The sequence below is a fragment of the Palaemon carinicauda genome, chromosome 11 (assembly GCF_036898095.1).
Source record: "Palaemon carinicauda isolate YSFRI2023 chromosome 11, ASM3689809v2, whole genome shotgun sequence".
NCBI lineage: Eukaryota > Metazoa > Arthropoda > Malacostraca > Decapoda > Palaemonidae > Palaemon > Palaemon carinicauda.
Window position 1 is genome coordinate 139,740,827 of NC_090735.1, and position 15,897 is coordinate 139,756,723.

Sequence of the window (15,897 nt, forward strand, 5' to 3'; positions counted from 1 at the left end):
CTACTAGTAGAAGGATGAGGACGGACGTGACGTCATTTAGCAATGGCGGCCGTTTGTTTACGTTTCAAGTACCAAAAGTAGCCACGGACGAGTTTAGCTGTGGAACGGCTCCCCAGCTATTCTCCGCCCCTCCACATCGAAGTGTTAACTCTATGTGGGGTGCAGATAGCTATGTGGCGCGTTAATACATGCATCCCCTGTTGATATACGATGTCTTAAAGGGAAACCTTTAGGATACTCGCTCGCGAAGTTAGAATTCTGTGATAACCTGTGGTTAAATTCTCTGGGAATATCTTATTAGTTATATACCCAAGGAAGCTACCAAAAAGGAACCTTCCATCAGGACGCCATGGCTTGAGCCCAAAAATAATAAATAATGATAATAATACAGTGAACCCTCGCTACTTCGCGGTTCGACCATCGCGGATTCACCACTTTGCGGGTTTTTTCCATAACCCATATATATATATACATATCGTGGATTTTCCGGAAATTTCGAAAATACCGCGATATCTGAAGACCCCAAATACGATATCTTGTTACCTGTAATTCCATTAATACTGTAATTAGTAATATCTGCTCTTACTGATTGTTCATTGCATTACATATGACATATAATCAAGCACAGAAAGAAATAAAACACGAAAAGAGAATGTGATCATACGATAATTCAGTACTGTATACAGTACGTAGTAAAATTAAATCGAACATGAAACGCAAATCAGATGCAGTCATACCATATTAGAATTGTGTAAGGCTGCTGATGGCTACTATTGTACTACAAATGTAATGGATGTGCTTCTTTTCCATGAATCTTTTGTATGTATATGTACGTAGTACTGCATCCAATAATATTCTTTGTTGCAAAAATCACATTTCGAATAAGCGTACGAGAGAGAGAGAGAGAAAGAGAGAGAGAGAGAGAGAGAGAGAGAGAGAGAGAGAGAGAGAGAGAGAGAGAGAGAGAGAGAGAGAGAGAGAGAGAGACATCCTACAACAAAAGCGTAAAATAGCATACGTAAAGCTATTACAGTATTATTATTATTATTATTATTATTGTTGTTGTTGTTAATAAAATTATTATTGTTATTATTATCATTATTATTATTATTATTATTATTATTATTATCATTATTTATTATTATTATTATTATTATTACTGTATGTACAGTATACGCGGGGTATCTTGTACTTTGAATTGGTAACCTACGCATCATATAAGACGGGTTGTGATTGGTTCAAGCGCTGATAGATAACGAATCAGAACTCAAGTTTTGTTATCTAGCCTGTGATTGGTGTTTTGCCCGCATCTCCAACTTCCAGCCTCTGTCCGCAGCCACTTTCTCTTAAGCCGTATTGCTGTGTAGACGTTGTTAAGTTTGTGAACTTTAATCTGTGCTGTGCGCGACTGTTTTAAGTTGAACTTTTTGTTGAACTTTCTGTTACTGTAAATCCTACTGTACAATGGCTCCCAAGCGTTCTGCTTCTGCTAAGGCTGGTAGTGAGCCTAAACGCCACCGAAGGATGATGACGATTGCTGAGAAGGTGACGCTTCTCGATATGTTAAAAGACGGTAGAAGTTACGCGGCCGCAGCCCGCCAGTTTGGAATCAATGAATCCACCGTTCCCTATATCAAGAAGGACGAGGCGAACATTAGAAAGACGGCTGCAATCACCTTTAGCAGATCAGCGAAGTGAGTCGTTACCACGCGTACTAAAACAATCGTACGCATGGAAGGTGCTTTAGCTGTGTGGATTGCCGACTGCCGGAAGAAGAACATAGCGTTGGATACGAACACCATCCGAACAAAGGCTTTGAGCTTGTATGAGAATTTTGCGGCAAAGGAACCTCAAGACGACGATGACAACCATGCTGAGGAAGATGATGATGCAGATGAACCTCAACCAGGGACATCCACTGATTCCCAGCGTCAGAAACAACGTTTTTCCGTAAGCAAAGGATGGTTCGCGAAGTTTCAGAAACGCTTCGCCCTGAAAAACGTTTCCCTGCATGGCGAGGCTGCTTCGGCTGACACTGCCGCTGCTGAAACTTACGTGAACCAAACGTTCAAGAATATTATCGCCGAAGGTGGATACAAGCCGGAACAAGTCTTTAATATGGATGAGACCGGCTTGTTTTGGAAGAGAATGCCATCGCGAACTTTCCTGTTCAAAGAGGAAGCCAAAGCCTCTGGCTTTAAAGCATTCAAGGATTGCGTTACCCTCGTGATGTGTGGCAATGCTGCTGGATTTTTGCTAAAGCCGGGGCTTATTTATAATTCGAAAAATCCTCGCGCTTTGAAAAATAAAAACTAGAATCTCCTTCCCGTGTACTGGATGCATAATCCAAAAGCATGGATTACGAAGATGCTGACCTCCAACTGGTTCCACCAGTGTTTCATCCCGCAAGTCAGCAAATATCTCGTAGAGAAGGGCTTGCCATTTAAGATCCTTCTCCTTATGGATAACGCTGGTGGACACGCAACTGATCTGTCGCATGAGGGCATTCAGGTTGAGTTTCTGCCACCCAACACCACGTCATTAATTCAACCGATGGACCAGGGGGTTATCAGGGCGTTCCAGGCCCTCTACTCGAAGAATACCTTGGCGGACCTCGTTGCGTGTGTGGATGCTGCCCAAGATGATGAGGATGAAGATTTTAACTTGAAGGCGTACTGGCGGCAGTACACCATAGCCACGTGCCTGAAGAATATTCAGAAGGCACTGCAAGAGATGAAACCTGCAACTGTGAATGTGAGCTGGAAGAAGTTGTGGCCCCAGATTGTTTACGACGACGAGGGATTTACTCCGTCTGAAATCCAACACTCTGCAATACGCAAATCTGTGCAGTTGGCTGCCATAATTGGAGGTGACGGGTTTGGTGACATGACGACTGAAGACGTCGACGAGTTGTTGGACTGCCATTCCCAGCCGCTAACTGACGCAGACCTAGAAGACCTGACGAAATCGGCAAGTGAAGAAGAGAGTGAAACGCAGGAAGAGACCCAAGAAAATGTCGAAGAAACGGGCTTAACATTAGAACGGCTTGCCAAGGCCTGCTACCATGCGAAGGAGTTAAAAGAAATGTTGCAAGAGTGGGACGAGGATATGGTTCGGTCTATGCAATTCTCCAACAAGGTCGATGACATCATGACCTCCCTACAGGATGCTCTTAGAGCGAAAAAAGAAGCAGCAGCAGCAACTTCCGATCACAATGTTCTTCCAGCCTCGCAAAAAAGAGCCAGTTCCTCCTGCTAGTACGCCTTCGGAAGAAATTGAAGAAGTTGAAAAGGTGTCCCAGGAAAAGACTCCTCCGTCTGAAGAGACGTAAAATACTATTATTGGCTGCACAGTAGAAGACATCATCAGCTTCATCATCATCATTTCTACTGTGCAGCAAATTCATCGCCATCATCATTCAAGTTTTTCTTGAACTTCTTTCGTGGTGAGTACAGTAACAATCTTTATTTTTTACTTTAATATTCTAACATTTTAATATTTGTGCCTGTTTTATAGTTTAGTACTGTATGCATTAAGTTAAAGGGAAGGTTTTAAAAGTGAAGAGTACAGTATATATGTTGTAACCTATCATATTTTTTTTGTTTAAAATTTACATTTACGTTACGTAAAACAATATCTCTCTCTCTCTCTCTCTCTCTCTCTCTCTCTCTCTCTCTCTCTCTCTCTCTCTCTCTCTCTCTCTCTCGTAAATTGTTTTCCTGCTTTGCTACGTACAGTATGTACTGTATGATTTTATATAAATTCGGTAAATAATATTTGTAATAACATATTTTGTGAATGCTTTTACTGTAAATATCATTATTTATCACTTTCATCATGCGCGTTAAATGCCTTCTTTGTTCTGAGCGTGGTTGTTTACTGAGCGTACTTTATGACGCCGTCGTTTCAGGCCGCGTCATAAAGAAAAACATTTCATTTGGAAATCCTAAGAAAAATTAAGTAAAACATTGGTAATAACAAAATCGACATACTGTATACATCAATATAATCGATGCAAAAACTAACCTATACATATATGTGTACACTAAATGAGTTTGTTTCTTCATTATGATCAGGGATAAACGTAAACAAAACATTGGTTGTCATTTTTATCGTGCTTTTTAGTGTGTTTAGGAAACGCGTGATATAAAATCGCCTTTAATATTCGTGCCTGTTTTAGTTTAGGGTACTGTAGTACATGCATTAAGTGTTCTGTACATTAAAGGGTAGTTTGTTAACAGTACTACGTACAAGGGAAGGTTTTAAAAGTCTGAATGTACATGTTGAATAAATAGGTAAATATGGTGTCACTACTTCGCGGATTTTCACCTATCGCGGCCGGGTCTGGAACCTATCTACCGCGATAAACGAGGGTTCACTGTAATAATTATAATAATAATAATGATAACAATAATAATAATAATAATAACAATAATAATTTTAATAACAATAATAATAAAGGGATTTTGACGAAGGAAAAATCTATTTCTGGGCGAGAGACCTGTGCCGCCCAGTGAAATGCTCCTAAAGCACCATTTCTAAGGAATATAACTGCTATATATTACCAGAGAAAAATTGCATAGGAATGCCAGGTTGAACCCAGCTCGCTCACCTATATAAGGTGTCGGTATAATATACTGGGGCGTGATAATTCACAACCAGAGGTCTCGCACTATTTAGATATCTCCTCTTCAAAATCCCCGCCACAGCGAGGTGCCGATCAACACTACTACCACTAACCTAACCCACGCCAGTGACGTCACTCCTCATAGCACCCAAGGTTTGGGGCCCATGTTGGGAGGGAAGTCAAGGGAGGGTTCAATGGGCGGCACAGGTCTCTCGCCCAGAAATAGATTTTTCCTTCGTCAAAATCCCTTTTCTGGGCTCCAAGCTGTGCCGCCCAGTGAAATTGTACAAGAGAAATGGTCCCAAAATTGGAACAATACCCGAGGAAGTAAAATAAAATCCAAAATAACAGGTAAGAGGATAGCAAGACATAGTTGATTAAGATTCACTATGTTCAGGAGGAATCACATTCCCTGCTGCCACTGTAGCAAATATAAGACTTCCAGAGGTTTTAAGCAGTGGCGTTTAAATACTGTTGGAGACTTCCAGCCTGTATATTTAGTAAGTCCAGTGAAGTTCATAGTAATTAACTGAGGTAGCTACAGCTCATATATCATGGACGTAAGGGAGTGATGTGGGAATGATTCTAGGTAGCCCGTTAATGAAATACAGAATCTGCTGTCTGAGTCCTTTCAGGATGATGGTTCTTCACCTTCTCTAATGGGTAAGGGCCCTGGGGACTGAATGGAAGATATGTTTAAGTAGGCTTCCAGAGTGTTTACTGGACATAAAGATGGGTCCTGCGGAAGTGGGACAATCTTCCAGGGGAACCGTCTGTCCTGGGGGTCCTTATTTTCGCTAAAAATCTTTAGTCAGGCGAAAGGAGTACTTCCCCTGACGAGAGAAATTCAATATGACCTGGATCTCTAGACAAGGCTGAAAGTTCTGATATCCTGGTGCCAGAAGTCAGGTTCATTAAGAACAAGGATTTCCTAACCAATGGAATATAATGACAAGTCTCGTTAAGAGTGTCTGAAGCCAACTTAAGTACGTCATTCAGAAACCAGGAAACTGAGCTAGGGTGAGTTGATGGTTTCAATCTGGCGCAGGTTCTCGGGATGGATGAGAAGTATGAACCTGTAAGGGCAATATTAAAACCAATTGTAAAACCTTCAAGGCTGACTTAATTTGTGGTAATAGAACAAGTCGCTAAGTCTGATTCAAATAACATTCTGAAGAAGGTTACTGTCAGATTCATAGTCATCGTCTCAACCTTTGAGTCCCTTAAAAACTGGCAAGTTTCATAACAGCCGAATCATACTGTCAAAGGGTGGATCCCCTCTTATCTGATTCTAAAAATAGCGTATTTGAGGATCAATATCTGCACCTCTTGAGCTGCAAATTTCATAAAGTTCATAAAGTTAGGGCATTCTGAATTTGAGGAAGCTAACACACTGCGAGTTGTACTGCTTGTGTTAGTATTGGATTGGGGATCTGTCGAGGTAGAGACCCAGTTCCACCAGAAGGGAAAACCCGTTGTTCTTGGGCCAGATGGGGGCTACTAGAGCAACTTGGCCTTTGAAAGTCCTGAGCTTGTCTAACACTTTCACCGACAGATTTATTGGTGGGAATAGGTAAATCTCTCCCAAGTGTTCCAGACTAATGACATTGCGTCTGTGGCGTAAGCCCGAGGATCTGGGCTGGGGGCTACGTAGCACTCTAGTTTGTAGTTGGACTCTGTTGCAAACAGATCTATCTGGAGATCCGGAACCTGAGAAAGAATCCAACTGAAGGACTTTGGGTCAAGTGACCACTCCGACTCCAGCGGAGTTGTCTGCGAAAGTGCGTCCGCCACTAGCTATCTAGAAGAAACCTGATATGTTGGTTTTTGGCTGCAGCCGGTTGCTTAAGGTCAAAAATACCGCCATGGCCTCTAAAACATTGATATGAAGTTGGCGGAATATTGTCGACCATAGTCCCTGGACTTTCTTGTACTGAGAGTATCCCCCCCCCCCCGCCTGTTAAGGAGGCGTCTGTGTGAATGACCAGCTTGGGGGTGGATATTGTAAGGAAACGGATTTGCCAGATTTTGACCTTTGTCCATGGTTGAAGTCTTTTCTTCAGAATTGGTTGGAGTCGAGCCCTTTGTCTCGATATTACTCGTTTTCCTGGAGCACCATACTCGGCTTATATCTTTCAGTCTGGCCTTCTGTAGTATATCTGTTACTGAGGCAAACTGGAGGGCACCCAGGATTCTCTCTTGATTTCTCCTGGAAGACAATTTGTCTTTGAGAAAACGTATTGTGTTTTGCTATATCGTTCCTCTTGGCTGTTGGGAGACAGTGTATGGGAGCATAGAACCCATTGAATCCTAGCCATTGAAACTTGTCTTCGGGACCAGACGACATTTCTCGAAGTTGATTTGGAACCAAAACTGTTGTAAGAGATTATCACTCTGTAGTTGCTGTGAGGCAGTTTTGCCTAGTTGAAGCCTAGAAACGGACGAAAATGCCTTGCTTTCGGAACATGATAGCAAACGTCTGCAAGATCCATAGAGGAGGTGACGGCCCCACAGAGAAGCAAGGTCCGCACCTGAGAGATGGTCAGCATGTGAAACTTGTCGCATTGAATGTAAGAATTCAGAAGCGATAGGTCCAGGATTACTCTTCGCTATTCTGAGTTTTTCTTTGGCCCTCTGAACAAGTAATCCTGAAATAACAAGCGATTTACTTCCTTTATTGCTTTCTTTTGCAATAGATTGTTTTCATATAAGACTAGCTCTTCTGTTGGATGTTGATGAAAACTGGTTGGTGGAGGGGGCCTTTCTATCCAACTCCACCCCAGACCTTTGGAAATTATGCTGAAAGCCCAAATGTTGAACGTTCAACGGTTCCGAAAGATGTAAAGTCTTCCCCCTACCTGAGAACTCCCAATGATTTGCTGCGGATTTACCTCCTCAGCCTCCGCGGAATTCCCGGCCTCGAGAGTAGCTGTTGTGAAAAGTTCCTCTCGAGCTAGCGCCTCTGGCGCGCTGGTAACCCTGGAAAGCACCCTGAGTTTCAAAGGTGGGCTTAAGGGCTGGGGAAGTAGCATAGGAGGTAGTTGCTACTTGGGACTGAGGAACCAGCACGTATTGCTGTTGGGGTTGACCCTTCGAAGTGAAAGGATGACTCCCTTGTGCCACCGGGATGGTTTGAACCACCTGTTGGGACTGCCGGTTTGGAAGGAATGGAAAGATCTCAGACTCTTTCTACCTCGAGATTGGTTGCTGGCCGGTTCGATCTTGCGCTTGGGGACTAAGCCCCATCGAACCTTGAGGCTCTGATTGACCCTAGCAGCTCCGCTGACGACGTTGTTGACTAAATCCTCAGGGAATAAGTCAGGGCCCCAGACTGGGGCTTTAATGAGCTTGTCAGGCTCATGTCTGATAGTAGCCTCAGACAAGACATGCCTACAGCAACGACGTCTGGCCGCAAAGAAGTCGTAGGAATCAGACAGTAAGGTTTGAAGTAATGACTTCGTCAAGACCTTAAAAGGTGGTTCTTCTTCATACATTAAAGAGGTCTTTTTCTGCCATTGTAGTCGAGTTGATAGGTCTACTCAGGCGCATACAGGCTTCGAACTCGAGGCATATCAGGGATTCCGGAAACCTGGGTAGCCACTCACTGAACTGAATGGAAGCACAGTCAGCGCTTAATTTACCCGATGTAAAGGTCGCCGGGGCGTTAGTCCAGCAATCGTGATCCCCCGGGGACAGGAGGGAAGTCGGATCCGTTTCCTTCAGTTGCGGTAACGGCTTGTCCTCGTTTATTGCCCGCTGAGAAAGGTCCACTATCTTAGTGACACACGGAGTAGGGGTTTACTCCTCCACTAGAAACATCGTGTACGGGCTCTTGTGAGGTGTTAACGTAGTGTTAACACACTCCCACTCGTTTAAGGGCCGGACCCAGGCTTGAGAATGAATGTACTAGACTGAAACCCCGGTGGATGTTCTCGGTACCAGCTAGAGAGTCATAAGGTATCCCAGGAAGGGATGGTGTGAGGGGGGAGGAGGTGGTGGCAAGGCTGAGGTACGAGAAGGACTCGATCCGTAATGCCAATCCGCTCACGCAACATGAGAGACGAGAGGAATCCCTGAATGGGGATAATGGGGGCGGGGGGAAAGGAGGCAACGAGAACTAACCAATGAGAGGGCAGGAGGCGATCACGTGGGCATGAGGGAGGACAGGAGTACCAACCTGACCGATGGAACCACATTAGTAAAATGGAATGATCATAAACAGAATGAGCAATAAAATAGTGTAAAATAATGTTAAATGATGTAACACATTGAACTGGTTTATAGGCATGCGTAACTTAAAATAAAATTAGAAAGAGAAGGACGCAAGGGAATGGCAGGGGGATAATAGCTGGCAGCCCTCCAGAGCGGGAGGAGTCATGCTGGACAGGGATACCAACATAACTTCTACCTCGGGTAGATGCCGAACGGTAGGAAACAAATAAAATAACAACTGCCCCGCGAGAGTCCCACTCAAACTAAGCGATAACTAGACGGTAATCGCAATAATATTAATAAGATCAATATATAATATCAATAATATAATAATATAAACACTTAATGCGGTAGCGAAACCAACTAGGCCATGCCCGAAGGTAGGCTTGCCAACCGAGTTCAAAACTATGATACGTATTATATCATCAAAACATCAAAATAATATCCAAAGCACAATGATGAGGTGTAATCGGTGAGAAAAACCTCCAAAATAAGGTTCGAAACGAAAAAAAATCAGTATGGAAGACCAATTGCAATACGTTAAGAACGAGCGAAGGCGGTAGCAAGCCAGCAAGGGAGCCGCAAGCGGTCCGACAAGAGGAAAAAATAAAACCTCGAATAAAATTAAAATTAATGGCAATGCTACCCCCAAAAGCTCAAAACTCATAGATCTGGTACTTAACTTAGATATGGAGACCAGTGAATCCTCCATCGGCAAAAAGAAATGAGATATGAACGAAAAAACCGAAGAGAAAAATATACAAATGTTCATAGAAGATGTGCTATAAAGGAGTGTCGTCACTGGCGTGGGTTAGGTTAGTGGTAGTAGTGTTGATCGGCACCTCGCTGTGGCGGGGATTTTGAAGAGGAGATATCTAAATAGTGCGAGACCTCTGGTTGTGAATTATCACACCCCAGTATATTATACCGACACCTTATATAGGTGAGCGAGCTGGGTTCAACCTGGCATTCCTATGCAATTTTTCTCTGGTAATATATAGCAGTTATATTCCTTAGAAATGGTGCTTTAGGAGCATTTCACTGGGCAGCACAGCTCGGAGCCCAGTAAAGGGATTTTGACGAAGAAAAAATCTCTTTCTGGGGAGAGACCTGTGTCGCACAGTGAAAAAGTCCTTCTTGTCACTTTTCTGATATAAATAACTTCGAAATATACCAGAGAAAGTTTAAGTATGGAATGCAGAGGTTACTAACCTCGCGCGAGCACCCCTAAGGGCGTCGTGTATAAAGAAAGGGCGTGTGAAAGCCACTATTCACAGGTCGTCTCCCATTTAGAGTATTCCTTCGTCAATATACACGAGGGGTGAGCCACAACAGCGGTCTCAACCGCACCAACCTGAGCCACCCCACCGACGCCCGACACCAGCGCCATCTGACATCCTTCTGTATGGATTTAAAAATTGGCTTGGACAGGAAAGGGAAGGGAGAAACAGGGAAGGTTTTCACCGGGCGACACAGGTCTCTCCCCAGAAATAGATTTTTCCTTCGTCAAAATCCCTTTTCTGGGTCGACCTGTGTTCGCCGGTGAAAATTTACAAGAGAATGCCTTCCAAGCCCATGAGTATCAATTAAACAGGTAAATGAAAACATCTTAATGCGTGTAAAAGGTTTACTGAAATAATATTGGGAATGGTTGAGAACAATCTCGACATAGAAAAACCAAAGATTTCTTAAGAATAAAGTTGTTAAATATCTAGGAGTAATGAATAAATATCTTAGGAGTAAAGATTATATACATTAATAAACAATACCACATAAGAGTGAACACTGTTCATAATTGACATATCAAAGCATGATACTAGGGGAGCTGAATCCGTTCCACCGAGGTAAGAGGCATCGTGGTGAGAGTGGCAGGTAGAAGGGAGAAGAAAGAGAGTTGGACGAAAATGAAATTAGAAGGAACAGGAAGACTAATCAGGGGAGATGATACTCCCAGCTGCAATGGTAGAAAATTTTAGGGCTTGGATGTTCTTTAGATAGTGGCGCTTAAAGACCATAGGAGATTTCCAACCTGTATACTTCTTAAGATCATCAAAATTCATGTTTTGAAAGTAGTTAATTGAGGTGGCTACTCCCTGAATATCGTGTGCATGAGGAAAGGATTCCGGGTTAGCCTGTTGATGAAGTAAAGTATTTGCTGTCTAATACCTTGAATGGAGATAGTACCCCCTTGTTCTCTGATGAACAAGGGACCGGAGGAACGTGTGGTAGATCTAGCTAAAGAAGCCCTAAGAGTCACTACTGGACATAGAGAAGCATCTTGTGGAAGAGGGATAATCTTCCAAGGAGACCATCTGTTTTGAGGGTCTTCATTTTAGCTAGGAAACTTCTATCCGGGGAGAGCAGTACTTCTCCTGACGGGAGGAAATCTAGGTTCTCAGGATTACGGGAGAGAGCTGCTAATTCTGAAATTCTGGCACCTGAGGCCATGGCTGTAAGAAATAGGGTCTTTCTAAGTAGCGAAATGTACGAGCAGGATTCGTTATTGGTATCTGATGCCAATTTCAAAACATCGTTTAGAAACCATGAGACCTTTTGTGGACGGATATTATTATTATTGCGTAGTTTGTGCAATACTTTCATTAGAAGATTCACTGGTGGAAATAGGTAAATCTTCCAAGCTGACTTGATGGTGGTTAAAGTGCTAACTGTTAGGCCTTTGCCAAATAGGAACCTCAAGATAGAGAGTCTATATTCGGAGACATACGAGCATGGTCTGAACCCTTAGGGAATCTGCTAGTTGTTAACGGACGAATCCTATTGGCGAATTGCCAAGTCCCTTTTGTCTGATTCGATGAAGAGATCGTTTTCCGGTTCAATGTTCGCGTCTCTACGATCTGCAAACTTCCTGTAGTCCACAAAGTTAGAGTTTTGGCTATCCTTGAGTAATCTGACACAGTGAGTTTGGATTACTTGAGTCAGTTTGGGGAACGGGATCCGGAAGGGACGGAGTTTCAACTCGAGGAAGAGAGGAAACCAACTGTTCTTGGCCAGTGAGGTGGTACTAAAGCCACTGCCCCCCGGAAGGGGCGTAGTTTGTGTAAAAGTCTCATTAGAAGATTCACTGGAGGAAATAGGTAAACCTTCTTCTAATGGTTCCCGAGTATCCACCGGAATGAAATTATGTCTAGAGACCATTCCGACTCCAGTGGTTTCGTCCTGGCTAGTGAGTCCGCTCTCACATTCCGGACTCCTGCTAGGTGAGTTACTGACAGGGACCAGTTCTTTTCTGTTGGCCAGGCAAAGACAGTGACTAGGATCCGATTCAGGTTGGGTGACTTGGATCCTCCCCTGTTGACGCCGTGTACTACGTCTGTTCTGTCTGACACGACAGTACTCTGATGTGGCTCGACCTCGGAGGAGAGAGTCTCTTCAGGGTCAAGAACACTGCCATGACTTCGAGAACATTGGTATGGGACTGTTTCATGGCGGGTGACCAAGAGCCCTGAAACATCTGATGTTCGGAGTAATCCCCCCATCCACTTAGAGGCGCGGCTGCATGGATGTCACTTGTGGAGGTGGGAATTGTAGGGGAACCAATTTGGAGAGGTTCTTCGGTTCGGACCATGGGCGTAGTCTCATTTTCAAGACAGAGGGGATCTTCGAGACCTTGTCTCTTAAAGGTACTGTAGCTCTCTTTCTCCAAACTCGACTGATGCCTTTGAGTTTGGATTTTAATAGGAGACCCGTTATTGGAGTGAATTGGGGAAGACCGATGATACTTTCTAAGGTTCTTCTGGGTACCTGTTTGTGTTTGAGAAAATTCTCGATCTTGGAAGCTATTCCTCTTACCTTTTTGGAATGGAGAGACAGCGTGCGCTTCGAAAGGTCGCACTGAATGTCTAACCAGTCTAAGTGGCCTGATGGTTGCAGGCGAAACTTTTGGAGATTGACCCGAAATCACAGGTTGTCGAGAAATCGAAGTACTTCCTTCGTAGCTCTGTTGCCTTCTATGGCCGACCGGGCCCAAATGAGCCAACCATCCAGATAAGCAATGATCTGTATCTCTTGATTCCTGAGTTGTTCTAACACTGTCTCTCCCAGTTCTGTGAATATCCTGGGATCAATGTTGAGGCCGAGGGGCATGTCTTGAGCGCAAAGGCTTTCCTGCCTAGGCGGAAACCCAGATAAGGAGAGGAGTTTCGAGCTATAGTCACATGATAATAGTCGTCGGTAAGATCGACAGAGGTGGTGACGCCCACGGGGAAGTAAGGTCCGTACCTGAGAGATGGACAACATCCGGAACTTGTCGCAGAGAATGTAAGAGTTTAGCTTTGACAAGTCCCGGTCCACTCTCAATGCCGACAAGCCTTTCTCTGGAATTGTGAACAGGCGGCCTTGGAACTTTGGTGATCGGTCCCGTTTGATTGCATTCTTCTTTAGTAACTCTGTGGTGTACTCTTTCAGGATGGGAGTGGATTTCTGGGAGAAGGTCACTGGTGGAGGAGGAGGACCTTGTGGCCATTTCCACCTCAAACCTTTAGAGATTATGCTATGAGCCTACGGACTGAAGGTCCAATGGTCTTGAAAGTGGTAAAGTCTCTCCCCTAACGGGACCACCTCGTTGTGAGGGAGTGAACCTAGGTCCTTTCCTTCCCCGAGCCCCCTTTTTCCTAGGTCCGCTTCGATGGCGGAACTGTCTTCTACTCCTGTAGCTTCCTCTCTGGTGTCCACGAAAGGAACCTGAGGGTTCGGAGCTAGGGCTGTATGCAGGCGAGGGCATCCAAACGGGGTTGGGCTGTGTACCTGGGGAATCAGTGAGGTATCCCACCTGATGAGGGGGGATCCGGATGCATAAGCGTCGAATCAGAGGACGACTGTGATGACGAGTGGGTAACTTACTATTGATGGCAGTGACCCCGGTTCGTTTTGTAGAGGGTAACTCTCTGCTTCTTCTTGAAGAAAGCTTGCTTTTGGTCTTCGACCTTCTTTCTGGCAGTGAGGCCCCTCCTTTCCTGCAATTTTGGTTTGCTCTCGTATCATCTTGTAGAACCTTGTTCACCTCCTCCTGAGGGAAGAGGGTTTTACCCCATAAGGAGGAAACTATCAGCCTGCTCGGTTCCTGTCTGATAGAGGCCTCAGACAGAACGTATTTCCTACAACTAAGCCGAGCAGACCACAAAGTGTGTAGGTCGAATTGGAAGGACAGAGATTGGTTCTTCATGAATATCCGAAACAAAGTCTAAGTGGGATAAATCGAGGCTAGGGTCTCCCCGAGGTGGGGTCCGACTCTTTAAGAGCCGGCATGGCCGAACCTTTTTTGTCATCTTGAATAGTAAGACCTGTCCATTTATCCGTAATAGGCAAGGTAACAATGAGAACAGTTGTAGATATGGCGTAGTCCCCATTGTGCGGGGTGAGCTTGGAATTAGCGTACCCCCAGACCGACAACATCCTGGTCCAGACAGATCGGGCCTGCCCTTTAGGAAATATTACTGTTACCTTCGGTACCTTGTCTAACCTAACCAAGGCATGCTCTTTCAATCGAACGAATCCGTTGAATGGGAATTCTAGTACCTGAGAGTAAATTCTAGGTCCTCCAGAGGGCGGACGTCTATGCCATCCAGAGTTATGGTACCATCTATATATGGGACATGTAAGGAAAATTTCTATGTGTTGTTTTTGTCGAAGGAGGTTACTTCGATACGCCTGGGGCTGTAGGGGGAGTCATCCGAGTTCCTGAACGGATCCGACTCGCCACCATATCTTTGAGCTCCGTCATAGCCCCTTGGCTTGCCCTAGAATGTGTTGTATCTGCTCTTTAACCCTACCCCTGGCTTTTAGCAGTCACGGTTTTATGCAAGGTAATATGAACATCAGGATCCTTTGAGGATCCTAGGTCGGTGACGCAGGTAATTGCAAAGCTGAAGGCTCAAAACTCATCACCACCTACCTGCCCGTCCATGGGGTCAATGTCCAACCCTAGAGAGGACACTCCAAGGAGATAGGGTCCGCCAGATGGAGCATTCCTTCCAAAACTTGATACCCAAGGGCGGAGAGCCGCTCTTGCAGGCCGGAGAGATTCATCATCGTCCTGAAAGAAGTGAGGGGATTAGTGATGAAGGAGAAGACCGTTCTCCTCAATAAGCAATGCATACATAAATCCGGATCAAATTAAATCATCGCAAAAAAAAAAAAAAAATTAGAACCAACTTACATCATGGGTCAGGAGTAGGGAGGACAGCTCGAAGCAGAGCGTGCATGACTCCGGGAACCATACCATGTAGGCGGACCTTCTGTAAAAGAAAGGAGACATAAGTCTGGATGTTCCTTGAAACTCTGGTTAGTGATCCTATTCACAGGCTGGGATCAACCAACTAACTATAACTAATAATAATGTCTATATTTATGCATATATTTAATTATAAATATGTATATATATGGATAAATATCCATACAACATCGTGTTCAAATAGAAATAAATTTCTACTCAGTACTTGGGATCGAACGCTAGCCCCTTCTAATGAAAAGCCAGGTCGAAACCAACCATGCCATGAGAGGCTATCTACTGTTCCTTGAGACTCTGGTCAGTGAACAGATGAATCAATAGAATACTAATATCCAGTAACCACATAACATGTAACTATAACCTCATCGGTAAAATAAAGTTAACCCCGGTTCTGAACGTCTGAGTCAGGGGTGGCCAACCCATGGCGCATTTCATGATTACAAGTGACGCACTGTACCCCAAGATAGTAAATTGAATGACTTTTCTTTAAAATTGCTAATTATGTTCATATATTTTCATTAGGACTTCCAAGAATAGCTAATGAATATTACCAACGCAAATTCAAAGTGTCATTAAAGTAAGTACAGTTTACTTTGTATTCATGTTAAATCCTTTCCTTTACAGCTAAAACCAAAGATTGGCCACCCGTGGTCTGAGTGATCTCTGTTCCCACCGGAGATCCGGTAAGAAAGGTCCGTCACAGTGAAAACGTGAACATCAGAGGAAATCTAATGTTAACCTCAATGCTGAATGCCCCCCAGATGCTGAAGCCTTGACGAGGATGGGGGGGCTTAGGGATTAGCAGCTGGGC

General features: G+C 44.2%; 1 protein-coding gene across 12 annotated transcripts in view; it reads left to right on the plus strand.

The window, feature by feature from the left end:
* The window catches only part of LOC137650248 (probable glutamate receptor), a 514,807-nt gene that overhangs the window by 216,228 nt on the left and 282,682 nt on the right, over positions 1-15,897 (plus strand). The window lies entirely within an intron of this gene.